The sequence below is a fragment of the Acartia tonsa genome, chromosome 4 (genome assembly GCF_053477335.1).
Source record: "Acartia tonsa isolate MP-2025a chromosome 4, ASM5347733v1, whole genome shotgun sequence".
In the NCBI taxonomy this organism is placed as follows: Eukaryota; Metazoa; Arthropoda; class Copepoda; order Calanoida; family Acartiidae; genus Acartia; species Acartia tonsa.
This window is the reverse complement of record NC_137263.1, coordinates 34,436,660-34,448,599: the sequence shown is the minus strand read 5'-3', so window position 1 is coordinate 34,448,599 and position 11,940 is coordinate 34,436,660. Positions and strand designations below refer to the sequence as shown.

General features: G+C 31.2%; 1 long non-coding RNA gene across 1 annotated transcript; it reads left to right on the top strand.

The window, feature by feature from the left end:
- The first annotated feature begins 290 nt into the window (after positions 1 to 290).
- Positions 291 to 11,905, top strand: LOC145318306 (uncharacterized). Its single transcript, XR_013879302.1, has 4 exons — positions 291 to 487; positions 10,857 to 10,981; positions 11,353 to 11,427; positions 11,803 to 11,905. It is a non-coding gene; the product is annotated as an uncharacterized LOC145318306 (long non-coding RNA).
- Positions 11,906 to 11,940: the final 35 nt, after the last annotated feature.

Below are 11,940 nucleotides of genomic sequence, written 5' to 3'. Positions count from 1 at the left end.
AACTTAATAGCAAGAAGCTATGATGTACTTGCCCTCGTAGTACCAAGAATCCATCATATCTTTTTAAAATAAGGTATCAAAAGGCCAAAAAAAACATGTTAAAAATAGATGTAAATTTGTATTTTGACAATGACTATAAAGTTTCTAAGCCGCCGAGATTCTTAGTTATTGTTGGGTATTTTCATAGAAAGTTAAAAATCAATAGGATGATTTTAACAGGCAAAAATCAAGACTGGAGCCATTTTGGAAAATTTGTAAAAATATATGTAATATTATGAATATATAGAAAAATATCTGGGCGAGGCCAGAGTAGTGACTGGAGACAAAGCCGTTGTGTTCCCGTGCACCGTGTACACACACTCACAAACAGCTGACAACAAGAATGAGTATGATACAAAGAGCTTGTATTGTTATAAATACATATCAACTGGAAGTGGAGGCCAGGTGGCAACTGTTATCAATACCTGTAAACCAGACAAGAATTCAGGTAGCTTGCAAAAATGGATATGATATATACATGGATATTATGACAGGGGAAAAATTTAGCTTGCTAACATGGACATCACTTATTGGTCAATCCGGTCATTAAATAAAAGGGGAGGGAATATGGTAAAGGGGGTGGATGGTGGATATCGTTATTTTAGACAGCTACAAATTTCACTTTTTTTAGAGTACATAATAATCTGGTGCAAGATCCAAATAATGATAAATTCATTCTTTCAAAAGACAATTTCAGAGCACCAAATTCTATAAAAGTCAAATTCAACCTGCTTGTGTGCATAAAAAAATTAAAAAGATTGATTATCTGTTTAGGAAAAGGTTTAGAATAGACATCCAAAAGTTATAAAATGATGGTTTCACTATGGCTTACATTCGGCTATTGCGTGGCTGCCGAGCCCGGATTAATTCTGACCAAATGAAAAGCAAATGTTGGTATCAATATTTTGTCTGATCTTTACAGTTAAATCAATATTCAATAAAATACATTTCACAGACTGAGCGTTCAAACATTATTCTATCTTTAAACAGATTCAATTTAGTTTCTTTATTCATAAATAAACTTTTCCATAGGGCTATTTTCTTTTTTATGCCAAAAATTAAGAAAATTTAAAAAGAGATTTATCGATATTTGACAGTTGATTTTTAGCCAAAGAAAACAAACTTTCCTCTAACTTTTCAACCATTCAAATATAAAAGTTACCTTTATATAACGTGTTTTCTTCTTTGTTGATAACTATCCCAGCAATATTTGGACACTAATATACAGAAAAAAGATCATAAATTTAGGACACATTAAAATCAGATCAAATAATAGGAATCATAATATAGGATAGCTACATAAAAAGTCCCAATAAAGGCATAAAGATAATAAAGAAATAAAAAAAAAATATTTTAGTACTTCCACCTATCTATTTCTGACTGTTTCTGTGGTCGTTTATTCACTATAAAGAATAGCTCGGTAAATAGCATGGATATTTGTTGGAAATGTAAAAGTTAAAATGAGTCATCTTTAAAAACGCCTCTCTGAATTAAGATATTTCCGAAAATTATTTCTCCTTTTGAAACTATTTATTGTAAATGTAAAAAAATTGCGGGGGGGGGGGAATCAACATCTGCCTATAGAGATATGTACTAGAGCTATGCGTACAAGATACTAGTGTTTACAATGGCTGTTTATTACACTGGTCCCCAGAGTTTTATATTAACTTTCCCTTATTCGTTGGCTTGACAACTTTGGGGGCTTTTAATAAATTTAGTTTGGTTTGTTCTTTTAGTTTAGTGTCCAAACAGAATTACAGAATGGGCAATTTTGAGATTATGTTTGGGGATGTACAGCAATACATCGGCCAATGTCTTATACCTTTAGATCCCTGAGATTATCAAATCTTAACTTAGGAACCAACCTTGATGTTGAAAGCACCATAAACCAAGGGATATAAAGGGATAAGACAATGGCCGATAAATTGATGTACATCCCCAATGATGATACAAAAAGTTACCTCTTTTGTAGATTACAATTAGTGGTTAAAACGTTTGGACAATTATCTAAATTAACCAACCAATAATAAATCAATAAAAGTCTCCAAGGTTGTTAAGCCAACGAATAAAAAACGTTATTGTAAGACTTTTGGGGTTAGTTTAATAAACAGCCCCATGTCCCCTCCCTCCCTGTTATAAACCTAATTCAACACACAGGTTTAATCTTTCAACAAACTAAATTTAAATTTTGTGTTTGTCTTGACACAAAATAAGATTAGTTCTCAACTTTTCTTCTACTTTATTTCTATAGCAGGAAATGTATACATAAACACACACATACACACACTTTATATCTACACAGAATTCAATTAAATCGTAGCAGACCTCCAGTATACAAGTCAGGGCTTGGAAAGACTACAATGATTGTTTAAACATTTCCAAAATTACTAATTTAGATCTTAGTACACATATACTTATATAACTATGACCTATATCTGGAAAATTTTTGATCTTGATTCCTTAAATAATGTCCAATTTTGGGGGAGGAGTTTAGGAGCTGTAATAGCAAAAATCAATCAACGCTGTTTCTTTGTACAACCCAATTCAATAATAACCCCTGAAATATTTAGCCTAATCCTTATTTTTACCTTTATGTGAATCTATATAGTCTTTATGAGCCCTAACTGTTTAGTTGTACATTTATATGATTAAATACATACTGTTACTAGCACACATAAAATATTTATCAAAACACAAAATATGAGCAAATATTTACAAAAAATGAGAACAATTTACCTCAATTTGTTACAAATAATAATACAAACAAGGTTAACAACATCTAGCAAACGGGAAGCACAGAATAAACAAGGATGACAACATCCATAAGTAGCGAAGCACAAAAAATCGTTGATGGGAATACGTACAGGTAGATTTAAAAGGTTTTTACTAAAATCAAGAATAGATTTATTGGATAAAATAAACATGAAACCTTGTTTTATTTTGCATGATGACGATGGTCAAAGTAAATTATATTAAAGATGCTCATAACAATAGTAAAAATTATTATGATACTGATATCCCATAAAAGTTTGAAAATTGCATCAAAATAAACAAAGATATGGGGAAATAAGTAAAACATATAAAAATAGCCAAAAACCTGATAAACCGCAGTCTGGCCGTCATGGTAGTTTTAATAAAACGACAAAAAATTTAATTTTTAAATCCTTAACTTAAAAATTTGGAAAATCGGACCATATACACTGAAGATATGGAAAAAAGTGTTAAATATATAAAAATAGCCTAAAACCTGCCAAGAAGGCAGTCTGGCCGTCATGGTTATTTTGTTTAAAAGACGGGAAATTTAATTTTGATATCTATAACTGAAAAATTTTGAAAATCGGACTATAAACACTGAAGATATGGAGAAAAATGTTAAATATATAAAAAACAGCCTAAAACCTGCTAAAAAGGCAGTCTGGCCGTCATGATTGTTTTCTTTAAAAGACGGGAAATTTAATTTTGTTATCTATAACTGAAAAAATTTTGAAAATCGGACCATAAACACTGAAGATATGGAGAAAAATGTGAAAAAAATAAAAATAGCCTAAAACCTGCTAAAAAGGCAGTCTGGCCTTTATGGTTGTTCCTTTAAACGACGGGAAATTTAATTTTGATATCTGTAACTGAAAAAATTTTGAAAATCGGACCATAAACACTGAAGATATGGAGAAAAATGTGAAAAATATAAAAATAGCCTAAAACCTGCTAAAAATCGGTCAGAACGCCAATGATGTTTTATAGTCAATTGTGCTCCTTCATGATGGGAATGTTGTCAAAAAATTTCAGCATTCTATCAATTATAGGAGCTGAGTAAATCCCATTTCCCCCATAGCGTTACGGACTGACTGACTGACGGACGGACTGACTGACGGACTGACTGACGGACGGACAAAGTGAATTATAGAGTAGCTTCGCTACTAAAAAAGAAACTTTATTTAGGGACAGTAAAAGAGAAGAGTGGACATAGTGTATTTAGAATAAATACTCATTTATGAGAGAACTATACACAAAAGAAAATATAAGTTGGTCTTTTATTACTTTCGATGAAAAAAATATTTCCTTACAGAAAACACAGTTTCCCATTAGTTGGCACAAATAAACCAAACATATTTCAGAATTCAAATGTCATATATAAATCAGGGAACTAAAGGGATAAGACAATGGCTGATAAATCCATGTACATCCCCAAAGATGATACACAAAAATTACCCCAAAAAGTGTTTGGACACTCAACTTAATAATCCAACCAATCAAAATCAATGAAAACCCCCAAAGTTGTTTAAAACGTTGTTTAAAACTTTTGGGGACTGGTGTAGTAAAAAGCCCAATGTCCTCTTCCTTCCTATACATATAGAAATCCTATTCACATCACAGTTTTATGGATAGACGGACGGACAAAGTGAGTTATAGAGTAAAGATTATGGAATCACACAAATTTCATAAATGTATCTAAAATAACAGCCGAAAAAGTGTTTGAAAATGTGAATTTTAAAGTAGCTTTGCTACTAATATGTACATGAATACCACCATAACTAGAACATTATCTATATTGTTTTTAGATACGTAGCATATCATTAATAAAAATTGTAGTAGATAATGCCTTGGCTCATAAACAGGCACAACCAACAAAAATACTACAGACAAATGTTGTGAAATTAAAGTGCTTGCTGTCTAATTTACCTTGTGTTTTGTATGTAGGGTAAAAGATTACAAAAAATCAAATGAAATTTGTTAACATTCACAAATTTACAAATTTTCTAATATATTTCTAGTCATAAATATAAAATCTTATGGAATACAATTTTTAAAATTTAAATATTTTGACAAATTTTGCTGAACCAGGAAGAAATATTATCACAAAGAGCAATCATAGGATAAAGAGAAATAATTTTAAAGATACCATACTTATTTAAAATGCAAAATTTTAGATTATCCTTACGAAATGTCTTAAAATAATTTTAGGTATAAATGACCAAATTTGAACCCCTAGACCCTATTAAGAACTTTCCAAGCTTCACTAAGACGCCCTATTCAATTAGTTTGTATCAGATTTATAAGAGAAGAAACGGACATTCTATCAATTATTATTAAGACATTTTAGAGTTCACAATTTTCAAAACCTAAGGAACCATAATTGAGCCTGCTTAATTTTCAATTATTTGTAAAACTACTCCTTGTCCGAGCTGATGTGTTAATGTTTGATTCCTTGATTGCGCCACAAAATCAGATTTACCAAAATTGCTTATTCAATTTTCAATACACACTTTAATATTCCCTTCCAAAATAACTTTTCAGTTTTCCGGGGCGCTGTCGCTTTCTCCCCTCCCACCCCACCCTCCTCCATTCTATCAAACTCTTTTAAAACTTTTGTATGTATCTTCATCATTGCCCTTCCCCCCTAGCCTTATTATTATTTTTTTTTTAAAGAATTAGAAGATATTTTTAAAAATTGTATTCTCAAAATTTATCTTTTCTATAATAAGGGGGAAAGTTCAATGTTAATTAATATATACGCATTTTTAAATCCATATTTTAACCAGCTGCCAAAAACAAAATTTAGAATTAAAATTGATGGGTTGATTAATCGTACATTGTCTTATTCCTTATACCTACTTTTGTTCTTCCTTTCTTTCAATTTCCCCCCACAAACATTTAAAAGAGTAAACGCAAAGAGGAATGGGGAATAAATACCCCACCCCACCCTTTCCTATACCTGTCTGTCTGTCTGTTTGTCTGGTCTGTTTGGTTGGTAGGCAGGGGCTCTCATGGGGGAAATTATGTTATTTTACAATGCACATAGGGGCAACAAGGGGCATCAATTCACCACCCCCAAATCAAGTTTTAAACATTCTATGAGTATTATCATACCCAATGTACATCAGATTTCAAAGGAATCGTAAAAATACGCTTTTCAAGTAAGCATTCTAATGCATGGAAGTCAAGAAATGCAAAAATTTTCTTACAGAAAAAGGCATACTTTTTGTGTTTCACCAACAATTTTAAAAGTATTATAAAATCTCTTAGAATTAACGTAATTAGACAAAATAACTTTTGATGAGTCATGCATTACATATATTATATATGGGTTTTTATATATGGGTTTTTTCAAGTTTGATATTGCTGCGCTAATTTCTTAAATAATTCTTCCTGTCAATATTGTAAGAACCTGAAATTAGAATCTTAAAAAGGGATATATAATTTATTAATTACTTGCATGTTGCACCATATTTTCTCCAACTAAAATGAAATGGTCTTTCCAGCATGCTAATATAACAATATCCCCTCCCCTCATACTGGACGTAAGAACTGACCAATAAATGAGGACTAAATTAGCAACCTAAATTGACAACAAAATTTACCCAGTTATAATATCCACGTATATTATGTCTATTATTTTAGAGTGTTTAGATAAATTGGAAACACTATAAAAGCTATTCATTATGTAATTTACTATTAAATTTAAGCATTTGCTCTTTAATTGTCCATATTCGCAATTTATCACAGTAGATTTTTTGTGCTTCGTTACTTATGAATTGCATCATCCTTATTGTTTTCCTTAGAGGTTGGGATAGATAGATAGTTGGATGATGGATAGATGGATAGATAGATAGATAGATGGATTGATAGATGGATAAATAGATGGATAGATAGATTGATATATAAATGAATAGATAGATGGATAGATAGATAGATGGATTTTGCAATTTACCACACTAGATAGATGGATAGATATCTGATTGTGACAGACTTTATTTATTCAGACTTTGGACTAATGATAATAATGAATATTTGTAAGTTCTAGCACTAAATGGTGGGGAGGGGCTAAGCCTAAATCAACACCTCTTTATGTTCGAAGTTTTAATGTAACTAAATAATCGTTTCTAAGGATTATTACCATTATCAATGATCTAAAGGGATAAGACAAAGGTCAATATAATTGATGTACATTCCCAATTATAAAACACAAAATTACTGCTTGTGTAGATAAAAATTAGTAGTCAAAACATTTTAACACACAACTGTAAATCTTTGGCGACTAGTGTTATAAACAGCCAAATGTCCCAAAGGTTAAGTTAATATCCAAATAACGTGGTGTTCTTATAATTAATAGAAATTGGAATTAGCAAGTAGTGTTATGTGTCTGTCTATTGGTAATGCTTTGTTTTTAAATTATGTAATTACTTGGTCTTCATTTTAAAATCTGCAGTTTTATTTAGGAAGGGAGGGGACATTGGGCTGTTTATTACACTAGTCCCCAAAGTTTTAAAATAAAATTTTTATATTTTTTGGCCTAAAAACTTTAGGAAGTTTTTATTAATTTTTTTTGCTTGGTTCATTAAGTAGAGTGTTGAAATATTTTAATCACTAATTGTCATCTACATAAATCAATTTCGTAATATAATATGATGTATCAATATTATGTAGGTATATACAATATACAATGATACATAAATTAATCGGTCATTGTTTTGTCCCTTAGATCCCTGTTTGTTAATTAACCCTTAACAGTTGGGCCCCTTGTCGCACATTTATCGGTCGGGGGGAGGGGGTTCTTTTTGCAGGTTCCCTGATTGATAATAAATTTCCCACTATAAGTGATTCAAAGTCAATTTTCACTTACTTCGCTCTTTTATTCAACAACCTTTGTTTTTAGGTCCTTTTTTACTTAAAAATTTCAAATAGCTGTTATTTTCTTTTTTTTTGAAGCTACAAATACAATTTTTTCAGAAAATGTTTATCTTTGTGTAAATTTTATATTATAAATCTCAAAACATAAATTTTGGCGGCCGCAGCTGTACTTGGCAGCTGCCAGCCGCCGCAGTCGGCGGGTGGCGGGAAAACGGCGGCGGATCTTTAGGAAATTTTAATACCTTATGTAGACATACAAGAAAAGCTTAAATTTAAAATTTGAAGTCTCTAAGTCAAAAATTGCGGTCACAGGAGGCTTTTAAAGATTTCTAGAGACCTGGAGGATCAGGACCTTCAAGATCATACCTGGAACCTAAAATTGACTTGAATACCTATATTTTACATAAGGGTTTACTACTAGATGATATTTTAGTAAGATAAAAGGCTTTGTTTATGTCAGAAAAAATGTTTTGCTTTTTATCTGGATGAACCTGTCAGGTTTGCTGGTATGCAGTGCCCGCCAGGCTGGAGATATTTAAAAAATTCCAACTCTCAGTTATGTGGCATAGCCATAGTTAAGAAGTCACTCATTTATAGCCCTCTATCTTTTACACACAGAAAATATGATAGAAAAAACGGAGGGGAGGAGGGGGGGTAAATGACCCCCTCCCCCTAACCGTTAAGGTTTAATATACGCAAACAGTAAACAAGAATCATAATTTCATTATAAATATAGATATTAGTTTTTAAAAATTGATGTCAATCATGCCTACATTTATAATGGATTTATCATCACTGAACAAACTTGTAGCTGACTAAAATAAGGATTTCCCATCCACCCCCTTTACACCATCCCCTCCCCTTCTACCGAAATGAATTACCAGGACTAACAACCCCTAATTTGACACTTTGAACACTAAAATCGGACTACAATTGACATAGATACACTTTAAAGGGCCCAAAAAGCTAGTGATAGAGTAGCTGCGCTACTGAAAAATTTTCGTATTACTCTGATAAGTTGAGAAATGCATTCCCTGACCTCAAACATTCTAATTTGACATTTTGAACACGAAATTCGGGCTCTAAATAATTAAATCCCCTTTTTGGCTGATATGCCCCAATGTGCAATGGGTGGAAAAACATATTTTGTCTGAAGAAAAATTGCGGGGTCGGTAGCCGCAGAAAAACTCAACAATTTGTAGCCTCAATCAATAACCTTTTTTTAACAATTTGCTGCATTTTTTAAAAGCGAAGCTTTTCTATAATTAGGGTCGGTCCGTCCGTACGTCCGTCCGTCCGTCCGTCCGTCCGTCCGAGATAGATAGCTTTTATTCGTTAATTTAGGCATGTTAGAATTGTCCTATCGATTTCAAACTTTGCATGATGATTCCTGTAGTAGTTAGGTACGATTTAGAAAGCATAGCAACTCTATAATCATTACCAGAATGTCCGTACGTCCATTTTAAACATGTTGATTTTTCTACTTTTTTAAAAGCAAATTTTTATGTGAACTAATTATCCGTTTGATCTGATTTTTGGTATATTGATTCCTGTGACAACAAAGAACAATATTATAAGCAAAGCAACTCTATAATCAAGTCCTAAAAATGTAAGTATGTCCATAAACATTATCCTGTATCAAGCAGTTTTTCAACAAATTTACATACAATTTTGCGTCGACTCTTATACTTTTATATTCTGATTATTCAGTTCAGACACTATACAAGTCTTAATGTCCGTTTGTCCTACCGTTTCAGTGCTTCGCTTTTATGGATGTTGTCATCCTTGTTCTAACTGTACGCAGCAAGATTAAATCGTCCATATAAAACTAAAGTTTTTCTAGATCCTGCAGTTGGTATCTTGTTTAACAATGCATAGATGGTCGCCTTTTACTTTGCAATGCTGGATGCCTTAAAAATTGCAATGGCCGTTCCCTGGAATAATTTGATTGTATTTGCTTCTGGATTTACAACAAACAATTGAGATTATAAAAATAGAGAAATTTTTCAATTAAAAATTATATCTGCTATTTACATGATTCAAACTTTAAAGAAAATAACCCATTGCTCAAATTAACAAGTTAGATAGATTAGCACTTTAGAAATCCATTAATATTATATGTTAACTTAAATTTTTATTCATTTTCAGTAAATAAGTTGAGAATACTTAAAAAAATAAATATATAAAAGAAAAAATAAATAAGAAGTTCAAATAAAATTATAATTTTTTTGTTAATGCGTATTTTATTGTAATTCCAATGAAGTATATTTCTTGTACTCAACAAGAAATATATGACCCTGTTTTTCTTTCATTTCAGCAAAGATGCAATAAAAACTTGGTATAATTACTTATTCAATACATGAAAACGACTAAATAAATAAATATACATATAAAATTATTATTATTCTTTTGTAAATAAATATTATAATGTTATAATAATTGTTATTGTGTATTTATGGGAACAAAAAAGGGAATTAATGTTTTTAAATATATAAAAAGATTACTCATACAAAATAAGTTAGGTTCATAAACTTAAAAAAAAATTTGATTGGCAAAGAATTACACCAAAAATAGGGTTATTTTGTGAATATTTTTTTAGCACCTTCAGAGGGGCCATGCATGATCTGCAGGGCCTGAAAAAAGTATGAATATTGCTTAATCGATGTTATGTCAGACTAAGGACTTCCCAGCTTAAATTTTTTTTCAACGGGTAGTTTCAAAGTTTTTTTTTGAGGGGGTGTAATGCAGGAATAAGGTATAACCAACAAGCAAAATAAATCTAAAATAATATTGGGGGGGCAAATGGAGAGGTCGTCAATTTTACGATGTGTTGCCCCCCAACGACAGCTGAAAAACACGTATAGGTTTCGTGATTTTCTTCCGAATTAATTTTGTTATTGGTATGAGCTGGGTGTAATGTCTTAGACCACTTGTTGATATGATAACAGTCAATTGACCACTTTCTTTTAGTGTCATACAGATGAAAAAAACCATGGAAAATCCATATAAATTAAATGCTACCAACATTATAAGTTAAATACAGGGATATTAAGGGATAAGACAAAGATTCAGTTTTTATTTTTGGCTAAGGAGTGCATTTTCACCATTCCTTGATTGTAACTTAAAACTTATTAACTTTATTTGAAAAGAATATTCAAAAAAATTTTAAATGACCTTTTCTTTTTAAGGTGAATGGGGAGAGTGGAGTACATGGTCTGCCTGTTCCCATACCTGTGGTACAGGTGTACAGTCCAGGTACAGAATATGTACTTCAATCAACAACAATCAACCTCAACGCCTCCTTAATTGTCAGGTAATCAAAGCATTAAGTTCTTTAAATGTAAAGCTTACCTAAAATTACAACAAAAAATCTGTAGTAAATTTTTTTAAAATAAGACTTTCTTGGCTGATAGTACGATTAAAAGTCTGAACTTTCTTGACAAGATTCTAATGGGCAAAGGGTCATTACTTCAGAAGTTCAGTTTAGCTGCAAATTTATTAATTGTCTATTTTAATTTTATGCCCCATAAGTATTCAAAAACAATTGTTTCTAATGATTTGTTTTTTTTTCTAGGAACTGAATAAAATCACATTTTAACGCTAATACATTTTTCAATTAAATACTTACAATTTATTTCAACGTAACATAACTGACATAATTTTAATATTGTAAATAAATTTCAGGGATCCCGAGTAAACACTGAAATTTGTCAGGTTGTTCCATGTCCAGAATATCATATTGCCTTGCCTGAAACACAGGTATAATAATATCAAAATTTGAAATGCCAGGAAAATCCCATGAAAGTTTTAAAATAAAGAAATTTAGCCACCTGAATGGTGGATTGACATCCATTTTGTCATTAAAAGATCCTTGAATGTTGTTGCAAAACTGTTTCAATTATGCAAAAAGTGAATTTTGAATTATAAAAGTTATAAAGCATGTATTGACAGCAGGAAAATGTTGTATATACCTTTGGAAAGCTTTGCAATTCGATCTTTTTTTTATAAATATTAATACCTTTCATATGCCGTTGCTGTTTTTTTAACAAAAGTATTTTTTACTAGAAACATCATTAATATCAAATTCTTATTGGCAGAAACACTGGATAAAAGTAATATCTAAAATATTTGAAGGAAACGACAACAGAGAAGTCCCGTCCGAATGTACCTTGTTCTTGTGGGTGCACATACATTCTACACACGGAAACTGATTCTTTTTCAGCTACCAGGAAAATACTTAAATATTAGATGTTCGACAAAGTTTTGTTTCTT